Consider the following 16,660-nt stretch of genomic DNA (forward strand, 5'->3'; position numbering starts at 1 on the left):
GCTACCACGCCCTTGGCAGTATAAAAACCATCTTGTTTCGTCATAACCACTGTAGCGAGTCAGGAGTTGGAATTGCAAGTATTGAAAACGATCAGGATAGAGTATTTAACTGCCCTCGGTTCATCCCCACTATCTCCGCTGGGCTCCGCCCACTTTCCCAGCATTTTTCAAAAATTGCCAGTGGGTGGAGTCGGGCTCTGACCAGGGGTTTAGTTACCCTTTAAGTCTTGGGGCAGAATCATCACAGACTCATGTTTTGTGTACAGGCACATGGCCTTTTGTTTGGGCCATGTGCTTGTGTGGTCTCGTTACATACCCCGCCCCCTTGTTATCCTCGTCTTGTCATTGTCTAGTCAGATTCACCTGTTCTTGTCATTAGTGTCTCCCTTTATCATCCCCTTGTGTTTGCTGTCCTGGGTCGGTTCATTGTGATTTCTACCTGTGTGTTAACTAACCTGTGAGTACCTTGTGAGAGTTTTGTCTGTTGAATTACTGATCCTGTTTCTGTAGTTAGTTTATGGTCTAGTTTGTCAGTCCTAGTCTAATCTAGTCTGGTCTATTCATTTCTTTTGCTGTTCATGTTTTGCCCCCTCGTGGGTTTTGTTTTCTCTGTTTTCTGTCTAGAATAAACTTTGTGTCACTGCATCCTGTCTGTTCACCTTCCACCGTCATAACAGAATGAACCGACCAAACCTGAACCCAGCAGACAGTATGCCATCGCCCGTCGATCTTTCGGACGATCTTGTACGTTGGTGGCAGGAGATGATTTCTGATAGTAGGAAAGGCAAACTTCCAGTTCCTTCCCAGGGTGAGTGGTCCCTGAAGGAGTACGCCCGGGTCGTGGATGAGAGGAGGTTTTTCTTGCCGGACATCCTCCTAAATCGCTACCTTGTCGCGGGCCTAAATGATCTTCCTCCGCTGGCTGAACGGGAGAGGCTGGTCTGTCGCCCTTTCCTGGATATGGTGACCTGTTTGTCACGGAAGGAATCGCAGGCCTCCAACATGTTGTCTTCACCTGGCAAGCTGCCCGTGATCCCGGAGGGTTGCGTCCTTGCCGTGGCTACGCGGGGTAACCAGACTCATCCCAACTCTAATTCCGAGGCGTCATCCTCAGCTACCAGTCTTCATAGAAAACGAGGAAGATGGCTGTCGTGGGAGTCGGCTTCGGAGTCCTCCTCTACAGAGACCACAGTACCTGCTGTTGTTCCCGTCGAACTTTCCCAACCGGTCTCGGCCTCTGCTCCGCGGCCAAGGAGGAAGAGGGGAGTTTTCTGTCCACCGTCTCTGTCTTCCCCAGAGTCCGCGATGGCTCTCAAACCTGCCGTTGTAACTGAGAGCGCTGTGTCTGAGCCTGCAGCTGTTAGCGCGGTCCCGGACTCTACAGCTGGAAAGGATGTTCCTGAACCTGCTACAGAAAAAGCTATTCTGAAGTCTGCTGCTGAGAGAGCTGTTCCTGAGCCTGCAGCAGTGAAGGCTGTTCCCGAGTCTGCTGCTGTTAGTGCTGTCTCTGAGTCAGCTTCAGAGAAAGCTGCGGCCGACGCAGCTGCAGAAGCACTCCTCCGGTCTGTATCAGCTCGTCAAGAGATGCCTGTCGTCGTTGCTACCAATGCTTTGTCTGACTATCTGTCTTGTCTAGTCAAAATCCTTGAGATTCCTGTCATGTCCTCAGGTCCTGTGCCCATAGCTAAGGAGAGCGCTGTATCCAGGTCTCCCACAGAGAGTGCTGTTTCCAAGTCTCCCACGGAGAGCGCATTTTCCAAGTTTGCTGAGGAGAGCATGTTTCGAGGCCTGCTGCAGAGAAGGCTGTCTCCGGGACTACTGCAGAGAACTTTGTTTCTGAGTCGGCGATGGAGAGTGCTGGTTCCGAGTCTGCTCCGGAGAGCGAAGGTTCCGGTTCTGTTTTTGAGAACGCGGATCCTGTCCCAGCTTTACAGCCAGACGCAGCGCCTTCCTTTCCCGATCCTTCACCACCCGTCACACCCCTTGTCGCTGCTCAGCCGGCTGCAGCGGTTCCCATTGTCACCCGACGTCTGAATGTTTCCCCGGTCTCCCCTTTCATGGTTCAACCTCGGACTGTTTCATCCAACTTCCCACACTACACCACCCAAACCCACCCGGATCCCTCATCCGAAGCCCACTTCCCATAGACCCAAGACCACCGTCCCACCTAGCCAACCTGGACAGTTCCCCAAGAACTTTGTTGTTCCTCCGCCTCCCCTTCCTTGTTTATTGTTCCTGATTTTTTTTCCCCTAACCCTGTGATTGTGTATTCGTGTACGCCGTCATTGCTATTTGTCATGCTTTGTTGGTTTGTGTCGATGTCCCAGCCTGTCATGTCTTGTGTTTGATTTTTCCCTTGAGGAGCGTCTGGAAGCCGCTCCTTAAGGGAGGGGTTCTGTCATGATTCTGCCATCTAGTCCTTGTCTGTCTTTAAGTCTTGGGGCAGAATCATGACAGATTCATGTTTTGTGTACAGGCACATGGCCTTTTGTTTGGGCCATGTGCTTGTTGTCTTGTTACATACCCCGCCGTCTTGTCATTATTGTCTAGTCAGATTCACCTGTTCTTGTCATTAGTGTCTCCCTTTATCATCCCCTTGTGTTTGCTGTCCTGGGTCGGTTCATTGTGATTTCTACCTGTGTGTTAACTTACCTGTGAGTACCTTGTGAGTTTTGTCTGGTGAATTACTGATCCTGGTTCTGTAGTTAGTTTATGTTCTAGTTTGTCAGTCCTGGTCTAGTCTTGTCATTTCTTTTGCGTTCATTTTTTGCCACCTCGTGGGTTCTGTTTTCTGTCTATAATAAACTTTGTGTCACTGCATCCTGTCTGTTCACCTTCCAACGTCATAACATGTTTCTGGAATTATAATAGAATCTAAATATACATGCAGAGATGAGGAAGCAAGGTGCCCTGCATTGGTGTACTGTATACACAATTTATAGTGATTGATTACATGTATGCATATTATAGTGATTACTTCTTAATCAGGTAATCCAACTCACTACTTCTATCCATAGTATGAATTGCTCCCCTCTAGAAGACACCGAGTCCCAATGTCCAAATTAAACAGATACAAGAATTCCTTTGTACCTGTGTCTGTGCGAATGTTAAATAAGTGTTTATCTTGATAATATATATATATATTTTTTTATTATTGTTATAAGTATTGGTCTATCTGTCTATTATATGTCTGTGCATTAACATGTAAATAAAGTATACTACTACTATACATATTTGGCTGGTTGATCTCGATACAATGAAAATTCTGGTGAAAGACACCCAGAACTTTGTAAACCACATGTAAACACAACATTACGTCATTACCCACAAAATAATATTTTATTACGCAAGATAATGATTTGAAGGGATGGAAATCCTTTTGGGTGAACAGCCATAAAAACATTTTGAGGTAACAAGTCAATGCTACGACATTACAGAACAATTTCAAAGCGTGTTTCAGAAAAGCTATTTGTTAAGTTTTCCTATGGGTCATTACGTGTCAGAACCTGCCACATTCCAAAAAAGACATGACTAGTTCATCAAAACTACTACTGTCCATGTCTCTGTACAGCTCTAAAATATTCTCAGTTTTACAAGATTTAATTAAGACAAAATAGCTCATTTTAGCCTGTCTGCTGCTCATTGTGAGCTTGAGATTTTCATTTACGGTTCAAAGAAGTGCTTGTAAAATGGTCACTGAAAAATTCAAGCCCAATTACAGTGTCAGTCTGTCGGACAAATTGCCCTCACTGAAGGCTCTGTGACAGGTGCATTGTGGAAGAATTGATTCTCACCGAGGGATAAGTGAATTGTCATTACGTGTCTGTTTCTTATGACATCTAGCTGGATGTCCTCTGATTCATACAAGTAGATTTGAATCACTGGACTGTGCAAATGAAAACTCATGCAAGCGTCGGCATTAGCGAAGTGAGAGATAAAGACATCCACTTCACAGGTCAAGAGCTAAAGCCTTGGAAAGGTTACAGATCAGAAGAGAGGGTTAAAAGATTTGTAAAGTAGACCACAAAGGAAAAAACAGAAGGAGTGGAGGAAAGAAACAAGCATGCAGAGACAAACCTCAGTGATCGATCACAGTCGAGGGGGGCGACCCCAAACCCTGACCCGTTTAAAATGCGGCCATCATTGTGGAAGCCACACGTCGTGAGAGATCAATAGAATACCTGCAGGCTCCATTAGCTTGATTAGAGAGAGGGCCAAGCTCGAGCACAGGCTCCTCTGAATGCAGACAACTTTATTCTCCGGATTATATGGGATAAGAGCTGCTTGGCTTTCTAGACGGAGGAGAGAGAAAGAGCAGGTGGCAGTAAAGAGAGGCTTGGGCCACTGCTGAAGTGGAGACAGGTAATCCGGCGGACTCTTGGCCAGCAGCTCTTTCAGCATAAGGTGTCCCTAATTGGAGTATCAACCACACGGGTCTTGGCAGAGACCTCTAATCAAAGACCACAGATTGAAGCATTTGCTGGCAACTACAGAGATGAATGAATGTGGCAGAAAGAGAAAAAGCTCAACAATTTGTGTAGAATCTTCAATAGCTTGTCTCCCTATAACGAAAAAAATCTGTCGGATTACCGATAAAAAGCAAGTTATTTTGTGAAGAAACTGAAAGTTACAATACACTGAGTACAGCAAAATAAATAATTACTGGGCAAGACAGGATTTCAGAATGTTAATACTCAGCTACAAATAGATGCATAAAAGTGGACCAAAAATGAAATGTGATTGCTTGTGATGATTAGCTTATAAGGTGCCTGTCAGTAAATGAAATGGAAGAAGTGACCGATCTTTTTTTTCGTATTGTGATGCACATCTGGAAAAAAATGTAGGGTGGGGACCTGACTGTGTTCATCGGTTGTTAATTGGTTGGAGGAAGATTTGAATACGAGCTTGCAGTCGTTATATTAGTTCAATATATTCTGTATATATTACCTGGAGAAAGCCAATGATAAGCATTCCAATTCAATTCTGAGCAGTAAATGCCATGACTTATCACTCTGGGATTACATAAAAATGTCATCATGACAACACTTATTGGCTGATGACACCATAAAAGAACACAAAGACTCAAACCCTTCACTAATCACCATCCTTGGCTGAGACACGAAGGCCCAGTTTCACAGACAGAGCTTAGATTAAGCCAGCATTAGGCAATAGTTCAATTAGGGCATTTAAGTAGCTTTTATAAATGTGCCTTACAAAAAAACATTACTGGTGTGCATCTTGAGACAAAACAATGGCACTGGCATATTTCAAGATGGCTTAAAGGGCACCTATAATGCCCCTTTTCACAAAATGTAACATAGGTCTCTGATGTCCCTAGAGTGTGTATGTGAAGTTTTAGCTTAAAATACCCAACAGAACATTTTTTACAGCATGTTTAAACCGTCACTTTTTGGGGCTGAGAAAAATGGGCCGTTTTAGTGTGTATCACTTTAAATGCAGATGAGCTGCTGCTCCCAGCACAGAGGGCAGAGCCTCACGAGCTCACGCTCGACAATCTCATCTCACGGAATAATAACATCTAAACAGAGACTCTCAGTAGCGGGGCTCATTTCGACTCGGAGTCAGACAGTAATGCCCACAGAGCCAGAGAATATATGTTGTATGGAGATGGACCAGGTATATTTTAGTTTAATTATGGTTATGACGTATTTGTCATTTGCTTTTATCCACTATTAATACAAGTCTGCTGTAGCGGACCCGGTCCGAATGAGGGCCGAAAATATACTGATGAGTTCAATGAAATTTATTGCCCATTACACAAAAGATGAAGCGTCAGTTTTACTCCAGAAAATCACCGTAAGAGCTGAATAAAACTCAGTTTAAGAAGTGTGCATTAAAGTCTTAATCATAAACTCTCTCTCTCCCTTTCATTACAACTTACAGTAAACAGATATATACACACCTTTTTAGGCGGTGCTTAATAAACTGGTAAACTTTATATCTGTAAAACGACTCAGGTGAACCTTAAAAAGTGCGCACTCTCACTTTAATTTCTGTCGTGATCACTGACCAGTAACGTTAGGCTCAGGCCCGGATTAAGAGCACTTTGGGCCCTGGGGCTATAGCAACACCAAGGGCCCCCTTTCATCTGATTGCCACGCCACAGTCTTCTACCGCAATAAATATTTTTTTATTGTTATTAAAGCTGCAGTCCGTAGCTTTTCCTCTTTGTCGCCATCTCTGTTCGAAAACTGTAATTGCAGTTATTTGCGGAATTATCAACTTTACGTGGGTCGTACATCGGCATGAAACAGCGCGGATGAATCCAATGTTTTGAGGTGAGTGTGCGGCTGTTAATCACCGCGCCGGTGTGGATACGGGCATTCAGAATCACACATTATACTTTTTGGAAGTATGACCAATATTAGAATTTTCAACGGAAAATAACGTCTGAACAAGTAACATCCACTTTTGTTCTGATGAACTAAGGGGAAAAAAAGCATTGCAGCCTAAATCTTATTTTCAAATAACAATCATTGTGCTATGAAATAAACCGTGTATGAGTCCCTGTTATGCATAAACGTGTTATAATATAACATAATATAGGCTATACATCTTACAACAGGAAAATTTTGATATGGAATATCATGATAAAAATTACTCCACATAATTTCTTGGTTCATTTTGAGAACATTTTATTGATAAAACATTTTTACCCCATCCCCTTCCATAAGTTCATTTACTCCAGATATGAACTCAAAAACATAAAGGTTGCCAAAATCAGCAAAAATATTACTCATACTTCCTCAATAAGTACTTAACCATGAATAATTTAAAGGGATAGTTCAACAACATCACCCTCATGTTGTTCAAAAACTGTATGAATTTATTTCTTCTGCTGAACACAAAAGAAGATATTTTAAAGAATGTTGGTAACCAGACAGTTGACGGCACCCATTGAAGTCAATGACTACCGTAAACTGTCTGGTTACTAACACTATATAAAATATCTTCTTTTGTGTTCAGCATTAGAAAGAAATTCTTTCACTTTGAACAACATGAGGGTGAGTAAATGATGACCGAATTTTTATTTTTGGGTGAACTTTCCTTTTACATAGGGTCTTACAGTTAAATAGTCTTTTTTCTAGCTTTAGCAGAGCAGAAATCCTTTATGATATCATTAATATCCATTAAAATCCAGTCACTGTCTTAATAAGCGAGTCATTCAACCGATTTGTTCAAACGGCTGTTTGATTCAACGACGAAGCAAACGAGGAGTCATTTAATCATTAAATGAATGGATTCGTTCAATACGCGGATTATTCAGTAACAAATCACCACTATCAGTTTCAGAGATTGTTTCAGCTGTGGTTTCATTTTGGAATTTTCATCGGCGAAGTGACGATAAACCAAAACGTAACTCTCAATGTTAACTTATTGTTTAACTCATTTATTGTTGCATAACATGTATATCACATTAGCAATTGTGCTGATATTTGGGGGAAACTGCGCTTTTACTTGTGATATATTTATTTTATATTATGTAATATTACAATAAGACAAAAACTCATCGGGGCAAAAATGCCCATGTAGACCTTGGATATTGGACCTTGATGTTCGTTAAAAAAACAGTAATTCGGCGGGGGATTTTTACACGGGTGAGTGGTGGAAAAAAAAACACTGACATTCTGGATTCAGACTGCAATAAAATCACCGACTAGCCCCTATAAATATTGAAAATACCTTACGACTCCATGAGAAACAATTACCATCCAAATAGTGCTTAACTCATTAACTTACTTCAGCTGCTTGCTTACCTTCTTCGACGTATAAAACACGCAGATCGGTGACGATGCAGGAGGATGAAGTTAACTTTGGGCTGCTGCAGCTGCACTCGGGGTCTACCACGGGCACGGATGAAAGTGAACCAAAGTTTTTAGTTAGTTTAGGAATTTTTGCATCCCTTTTCTGTCTTTCGAGTTTGTTTTTCCTTTTTTTGTCAACCACTATCACTTTTTTCATCATTTTTGCACTCTAGAGAGCGATTTATACCCATGTTCTATCTACATGAAAGCATACCGAAAAGAGGCGCTTCCCAACGTCATGGCGCAAATTGTAGAGTTAATTTGATTGGGCAGTGAATTATATCAGTCAGGCACATTTTCCAATAACTTCTTGTTATTTTATTATACACAAATCAACCACCAATGATTTGACAATCTCATTTCCTCAAGCCAATCACAGGCCTCCTAATCCCGCGGGCCCTGGGGCTTCAGCCCCACCTAGCTATGTTATGCTAACCTATGTTAATTCGGCCCTGGTTAGCTTATCGCTGCGGTACAGATCCATCCTCGAGTAACAACGAGAGTAAATGATGACTGTTATGTTCATTCTTACATCCAACAACAAAACACCTCAATCGCTTAGAAGACATTCTTGTCTACAGCTGCTCCGTAGTCGGAACAACGGTGGACTGTGTTTAGCTCAATCAGGGCGGGTCTATGTTAAAACTGCAGTGTCCATCAACAGTTGTGGGAGGGGCCTGTGCAAAAGTACCTCACATTGCCCCGAATCTGAGAACGGCTTGTTCTGAGACAGTGCTTATGATTTATGGGGATTTAAAAAAAAAAAAAGCACTGGGTGGATTTTTATCATTATAAGGTTAGTTGTGCACACACACTGCCAACACACATTTATGTTCAAACACCATGTAAAAGTGAATTTTACATAATAGGTCCCCTTTAAACCTTGTCTGTAAAACTCGGAGGGAAAGATAGCAGTCATATTGGCACTGGCAAAAGTGTACTTTTAATGAAATTAATGAATAATTATGTTCATATGCTTGCAAAAATTTTATCTAGCTAGAACACATTTTACCTTTAACAAAATTATTGCATCTACCAACCAGAGCAAATGAGGTCATGCTGGCAACATCTGGTTTGTTGAGAAACAAAGATGTGTTCAAAGCTGCTACATTGATTGCATTTATGAGACAATCAATGGACTCATAGGTTTGTGACAGTGTAGAACTTCATTTAATTAACAGTAGTAAAAAAATTATTGGATAACTATTCTCAAAGGCGTTTAATGTTTTAAAAGCAGATTAACCTAATTTATGGATTGGATTCAAATACAAAAGAATCTTGTTCTGGTTGATAACCTTCCGTGAAAAACACTACAGATGTTATGAATTGCTTGCACACACTAAAGCTTACACCAGGCAGAAGCTCAAGACATTCAAGTCAAATTATATATTATTTGTAAAAAGGTGAACAACATTAAACCATTACCAGTGGAAATGAAATCAAACTACACTGTGTCTCTGTCCAAACAGAGGTATATTATCTCTTTTATGCATTTAACAACATGATTGTACTGAATTGAGTGGTTTTCTTTTCAGAATTCCTATATTCATCTTAAGAGTTTTTTTCCATATGAGTGTACTCTGATCACTGTCTCTTGTAAAGGAATAATACACCCAAAATTAAAAATTCTGTCATCATTTACTTACCCTCATGTTGTTCCAAACCTGTAGGACTTTCTTTCTCTGTGGAACATAAAAGGAGATATTTTGAGAAAATGCTGTCTTTTTTTTTTTTAAGTGACTGGTCAATACAATGGATACTCATACAGATTTGGAACATAATGAGCATGAGAGAATGATAAAATAATTTCAGTTTTTTGGTTTAACTATCCCTTAAAGTTCTCTATATTCTCCACTCTCAGGATTTTTATAATAGGGTAAACATATTAGTTGTTTAAAAAAAAAAAGAAAAAAAAGAAAGAAGAATCCTAGACATGGTTTAGACTGTATTAGATCTCTTTCCACAGCAACAAACTCTTTTTATCCTAACAACGTAGCATTGGCACTCTTGCAAAATGTTATCAGTATTGTTATTGATCTATTGAAAAATCATTGTATTGAATTTCTGAAACTGTAATGACTATGTAAACCAGTTATGGATGAGCTGGTCTTTCTGCACCTATTTTCAGTACCCTTAGCAATCTGCTACAGCATAGTTGATATTAATTGAGCAAACCAATCACTTATTTCATAAGTAGTATTTTTTAATATAGAACTTAACCAGAAGAACTTAAACGCATGTCAGGTGATATGTTTCCCAAAGTGCCGTCTTATTTTATGTGGCAGAGTTACATGATGACATTACAGTTTTACCTCAGACAAACAATTACCTGACTAAGTGAGTAATCTAAGGCTATGAAATCATAGCTTTCCTTCCTGTGGGGATATGGTAAGGGGAACCTTCAATGTTTTACACTGGCCCTCTGCCAAAACCCTGCATCGGATCACTTTTCTGAGGTAGCAGTAGAATAAGAACTGGTGTGTGCTATCAATCAGCAGTGTTTATGATATTAGAAATTATCCAACTTACTATACCATATACAGAAGACAATAAATCAAAGCTTTGATGTGATTTGTTTTAAGGTTAACAGAGTTTGCAGATGTGATACTAAAAGGGTTGATTTAAAAAGTCTTTTTTATACTCTAAGCAAAACAAAGTTATTTAAAAAAAATGTACACAAAAATAATTAAAAAATTTTCCATTTAAAATAATGACAATTAAGGATTTTCAAAAACATATGCTCAAAAGGTAAGGTACACTTGTACAGCTTTAATGTAATTTGATTTGCTTTACAGAAAGATGTCCACGTTCATTTCTAAAGCCTGTATCCCATCAGAGGCCCCTGAAGCTCAGCAGCACTCAGGTTCTTTGCCGGCCAAACATTTGGACATCAATTGTTACATCATTTAAATAGGTCAGAAGTAGCGGCCTCTGCCACATAATAAGCTGAAGAGAGATGCGGTTCTTTCAGTCTCTCCACAAAAGTGTTCTGGCTCTTTATTCTACCCTGAAACCCGATCGGACAGAAGACTCATACAATCAAGGATGGCACTAAAGGAACTGCACCTCTGAAGACAGACGGTAACTCGCAATTAATGAAGGGGAGAATATCACACAGTATAACTAGTAAGATCCACTGTATTAATTAATCATACACATGAGTTATTCATAGAACGGTTTGCACCAATAATAGTGTAAATCTACTGATATTTAGCTATTTTATTTCAGAATTCCTTACTGTATCTAACACTAAACTTTGTATTCATACCTCAAAATACACTTGATTTGTAAATGAGGAAATTCAAATAAACTTTTTTTATTTTAGAACTTTTTATTATTCTGTCTGTGGAACAGACACCTCATTTTTATTATTTGTAGCATGTGTCCTCAATCATTTTAATTAGGCTGTGACAGCTTTGTTATAGACTCCAGAGGAAATAAATGAATAAATAAATGAATAGATCAAATGTGAATGAGTAAAAAAAGAAAAAGAAAAAAGAAAGACTAAGGGAATCACTTGAAATTAAAATAATTGATTGCTTTTGTAATATCTGACACCTAATAAACATCAGTTACACCAGAGCTGCATGGCTATATGACTAGTCCAAGCAAAGGAAATGAAGTCCACTTCATTAGAAATACAATAACCCGACGGTGACAAAAGTCCAAGGTCTCCTGCCAAGAGCAGGTGATGACGGGGAAAGGGTTGATCACGTTGGTTAGAGACGCTAGTAGCGATGACCATGAGGCCAAGCCAATCTCATGGGTAATCCCAGTGCTCAAAGGAAGCCAACTATTCAGTGAGCTTGAGAGCGTGATACTTGTTTCTTAATTAACCTTCTGCCCTCATCTTGCATCATGTATTGCCGAAGTCTTGTCAAGTGACAGACACAATGCAGCTCTTTTCAAACAAGCCCCAGGGAATCCCTCTCAGTGTTTGTTTATGAACCTCAGGCTTCAGAGTTATTTTATCCAAACAGTATGGCAGATCCAAGCCGAGATGCCTTTTATGGTTGGGAATCGGAATTGGGATTGCTTAACTTAAAAAAAAAAAATCTATACTAAGTTTTACAGTGAAGACAACAATGACAGCACACAGATCATCACTAGACTTTTTTGTGCCATTTTCCAATGCAGGACATTAGTTGCCTTTCATATCAGAGATGAACGGCACTAGGTGGGCCTAGTTCAGCTGCTCTGGTGGAAACAAACAGAGGAAGAAATGAAAGCATAAATTCATCTTATTTTCAGTGCGATTCCAGGTGGCTAAAAAGACACAATGAGCTCCAGATCCCTCACAGGAGGCATAACTAAATAGTCTGCTGACACAAAAGAAAGACCAGCACTTCACGAATAAACCTAAGAAAGCTGTTGCAAAGCAAAAGCAATCTACAAAGTGCTGATGACCAGGTGGAAATATACTTGCGGGATAAATAAAACGTCTATGGGGCCCAGTGTGTAAAAGCAATGGAAAAGGGGGGTACATTTGCAAACCCTTGATAACAACGTGCCACCCTGACCTAATTTCACCTGGGACGCAATTGATGAAAAGTACTAATCAGTAAACACAATGTGGCACCCTTTGACTGAACACATCTGCACTTTTGAAAAAGGCTCGAAACAGTGACGGAAACAAAGAGCCATTGCTGACATGCACTTACAAGCCACTCTTCATGGTGCTCCTTTTGTGGAGCTGTGTTCTGTTTAAGATTTTAATATCAAGTATCATGCAATTGTATCTGAAACATGGCGCTAGTAACACCAAGGTCACGGGTTTGACTGCCAGGGTTTTTAACTACAACATGTACCTAAGGGTACATACAAGCACACTAAAGGCCCGTTCACACCAAGCACGATAACTATAAAGATAACGATAAAGATATAATTCTAAAAATCGTTCTCCATATTAAAGAATAACAGAGTTCACACCACAACTATAACGATAAAGATATGAGGAACGATATCGTTGGGATCGCTTTCAGAACGTTTTTTTTCCAGCTGTCGAACGATAAAACACTGACAGCCAATCAGAATCCATTCTAATTTAAAGGTCTTGCGCATTTAAAATGGCAGATGACATTGCAGAGAAGTTAATCGTCGAGGTACAAAAGAATCCTCCACTGTTTGACAAGTCAAACCCCCTTTTCAAGGATACGTTAAAAAAGATGGATATATGGAAAGCAATCGGTCGTATCCTGTGAATAAATGGTGAGAAGTATTAACGATGAGATATTATGCAGTTTAGCACAGTGTAACAAAATTACCTCAGGTAGGCTATCCAGCACTAGTTTTGACAACATTGCTGAAGTTGCAGTGAAAAAGGCGTTGTATACATAAAGGTGTGACAAGGCGATGTTTTTATCCCATCATTGACTTCCACAGCTAAATTCACAGTTAGATTAGATCGATTACACTAGACTTGCTAGATTCACTGATTAGATGCGCTCAGGACATAGCATGCTGGCTGAGGACATCTGCTGGCAAAGACGTGTAAAGGCAATAAGAACAGCAAAAACATATTCAATGACATGTTGTAAACAACAATTATAATAAAATTCGGATTCTCCCAACTCCTCTCGTCTTTTAAGAATATCGTGTACCCAAAAGAGCCTGTTTTTCTTTTGATATTTTTTTGTAACGTAAAGCAGCAGCAGGTCATCCATTTTCGCTACTTTGAAACCACAGCGCGTGCGCGCGTGTGCGCGCGTGCTTAGAATAAAAAGACCGTTATCAGTCGTTGGTGTGGACGCATATATAGTTATCTTTATCGTTATCTTTATCGTGCTTGGTGTGAACGGGCCTTAACCCTTAAACTGACACTACAATGAAAAGAAAAAATATAATGAGTGAAATAACCAATAGTGGTTAAGTATGCAGTGCTATCGCTTATTGTTCGGGCACTGGAAGATCTTACATACAGGGGTGGGCGATTTTCCCAAAATTTCATATATAACAAACTTCTTATAACAAACAATCCATGATCTGAATCGCAATCTTCCCAATTTTGAGAATGGACTGGAACAAGCCTAAGGATTTCTCTATTTGCACAATTTAAAACAGAGTTACACTTTAAAACACACTGCATGAATTAAATATACATTGACTCTAATTAAAACTGCTAAAGTTATTCAGTCATGAGCAGTGAGTGATTTTGTCTTTGTCTCATTTGACACAGCAGCAGGTATTTGCATTAGGCTTTAAGATCGAATGCATAGATCTAATATGATGACATGCAATCAATTTCTTTCCCAACTGGACATTTTAACACATTTTTGTGCTTATTTGACAGTTTATGTGCGTGTCTAAAACCCCAGGTACACTTTGCTCGTCCGTGTTCCGCTCCGTCACACAGAAAGCGTGTGGGGGTCAGTCTCTTTCGCAGTTCAATGCGCTTTTAATAACTCTTTTTAAAAATAAACCATGTCTGGGCGTAGACTCTGTTTTACGACAGTCACGTTACATGATTTGACTGATTTGGATGGTAGAGTAAGTATAGACTTTTAAGGAGGGGCAAAAGCCCACCATATTAAAGGAAAGGAACGGCAATGATCGTTTTATTTTCGTTTTCATAATCGTTGGAAGCCAAAACCAAACCAAAATTAAAATTGTATTCATAACACAGCCCCCTAGAGCTGTTGAATTGTTTGTTTTTCAAATGCATCATCACCACACATGAAAGACACATTATATATTTTGACCAGTCAGCACAGACATCTTGGCAGATCATTGTAGCATTTTAACATTATTACGAGGACATAGATCACGACCTCTACGATTTGCTTGAAAAGTAGACTGTGCATGTCTTCAAGATCGATCATGATATAAAATCGTCAGATCGCTCACCCCTAATTTTACATTTATCTCGCAGCATCTCTATCTGAGTGAGGTGTTTGAGCTGACTGAATCATCTAGGGTACTTTATGTACCCGCCTAAATCTAGTCTACCACACTGGGTAGACATGATTTTTTTAATTATTATTTTTGGATAGTAAAAATCAGTCTTAGCTTACCAAATTACATATAGCATCAACCATTTGGCTAAGCAGAGTTGTTTGTATATATTTAATATTATAATATTTTCTAAATATTTCTGGAGTCTACTTTCAGAATTCTTGCTTTCTAAAAATGAAAAATAGGGCAGCTGAAATCCCTTACATAACCACATGCTTTTTAAGCTTCTGTTCTCCATTCCAAGGGATGACGTCCAAAAAATAAAATTGTTTCCCACTCATTATAACTGAGGATGAGGATCTGAGTATCAACATTCCTAAAATGAGCAAATGATTCAGATTTGTTTAACAGAAATGTTTTTTCCCCCCCACTATTAATCTGCTACCAAACTACAATCAACCAATCAGATGAGAAAACAAAGAAGGTTATAATGTGTAACCTTTAGGACAGTGGTACTTAAGGGGTCTCAGTAAACTTCTAAGAGGGCCTCAAGAAAAACTAAAATAATTTTTTAAAAAATGCATTAAAAGAAAAACAAATCAAGATTTTTTTTATTTATTATTAATCTCCTCAACATTTTTTTTCTTTTCTTTGAAGAACTAGCATTTCCACACTCTTGGGAAAACGAGTAAGCCTTATTTTGAAAAGTGTGATAGACCGGGAAAGTCATATAAATTAATAAGATCTATGAGCACTTTTATAACAAATGTAAATTTTTCTAATTATGCCGCACTTTAAAAAAAATGTATATTTATATTGATAAATCCTTTATCTTTAGTTCTTATTCATTAATTAACAAGTGACTGGAAAAGTCAAGGGGTCTTCGAATATTCTTGTGGACAATGGGGGGCCACGGAGGTTTACCACCTCAGTGACAAGCTTTTTTTCTGAAAGTTTGTAAACTGATAAAACATACACAATGAATACAATGCAAGTCGATTTGGATAAAGGTGTCTGCCAAAAGCATAACTGTAAATGCTCCTGCATAACTAACAGTAGCAAAAAGTTGTGTTTAAAGGCCTTTTAATAAAAGTCAAAAATAAAAACTCCAGTGAAAAGATAAGCTTCTATATCAGTGTGCTTAAAGACTGAACAAACAGTAAGCATCACTCAATGCAAGGCATGACTCTGCGTTTGTCCCGTGCAACAAAAGCCAATCTCCTCATGAGAACCGTCCATTGACGCTAAATAGCCAACCTACTTAATTCTCTCCTCTCCCAGCCGAACAGTGTGGCAACGGCAACAGACAGCACTCATTTAAACAACAAAGCACATAGACTTCCATTCAGACTAAAGCTGTCCTCTTTCAAGCATGTATTCTAAAGCCACTTTCTGTTGCCCCCATCTCAGTTACCCCCTCAGTGGACAGAAACCGAGTCCACACAGAGTTGAGCAGTTCGTGTGAGGGAGTGAATAGGGTGGCCTCTCTCTCCCGATGAAAAAAAGGAAGAAGCAATCATTGAGCCCAGCACACCTGAGGGGTGCACCTTTTGCATTGTCTATGGTGGGCTGGGTGGAAAAATAGCCAGGCGGAGGAGGAGAAACATCAAACAGGTGCGGAATGGGCATTGTGGTGTTTATGAAAGATTCTTTGATAAGGATAAAGGTGCCGCTTGAACTAAAGTGATTTCAGATGAGCTTATTGTTACAGCTCTTCTAAGGTTCACTTTTAGCACCTCGCAGGCAAAGATTTGTGTTTCTTGAGCTGCTCCATTGACAAAACCGTACATGTGTTTGTTGTTAAAGGTAAGCCAAGCTGATTTACTTCTCTGGCTCGAGTGGTGCGCTTGACTTTGCCGTAGGTTGATGTGACAGGTGCGTTGGGCTAGTCGCAGACGATATCGCATTAGGCAGATTTCTTGACGTGATTTTTCCAGGACAAG

General features: G+C 39.7%; 1 long non-coding RNA gene across 3 annotated transcripts in view; it reads right to left on the reverse strand.

The window, feature by feature from the left end:
- Positions 1-16,660, reverse strand: part of LOC143738943 (uncharacterized) — a 100,169-nt gene that overhangs the window by 58,957 nt on the left and 24,552 nt on the right. For 2 of the 3 annotated variants that reach the window (XR_013204093.1, XR_013204092.1), the window contains exon 2: positions 9,473-9,508. The exons of the other annotated variant lie outside the window; for it this stretch is intronic. This is a non-coding gene — a long non-coding RNA (uncharacterized LOC143738943). The remainder of the gene's footprint in view (positions 1-9,472; positions 9,509-16,660) is intronic. 3 annotated transcript variants of the gene reach the window in all.

Source organism: Siphateles boraxobius, unplaced genomic scaffold (assembly GCF_051911475.1).
Source record: "Siphateles boraxobius isolate OS27281-9 unplaced genomic scaffold, OSU_SipBor_1 16, whole genome shotgun sequence".
NCBI classification, from domain to species: Eukaryota; Metazoa; Chordata; class Actinopteri; order Cypriniformes; family Leuciscidae; genus Siphateles; species Siphateles boraxobius.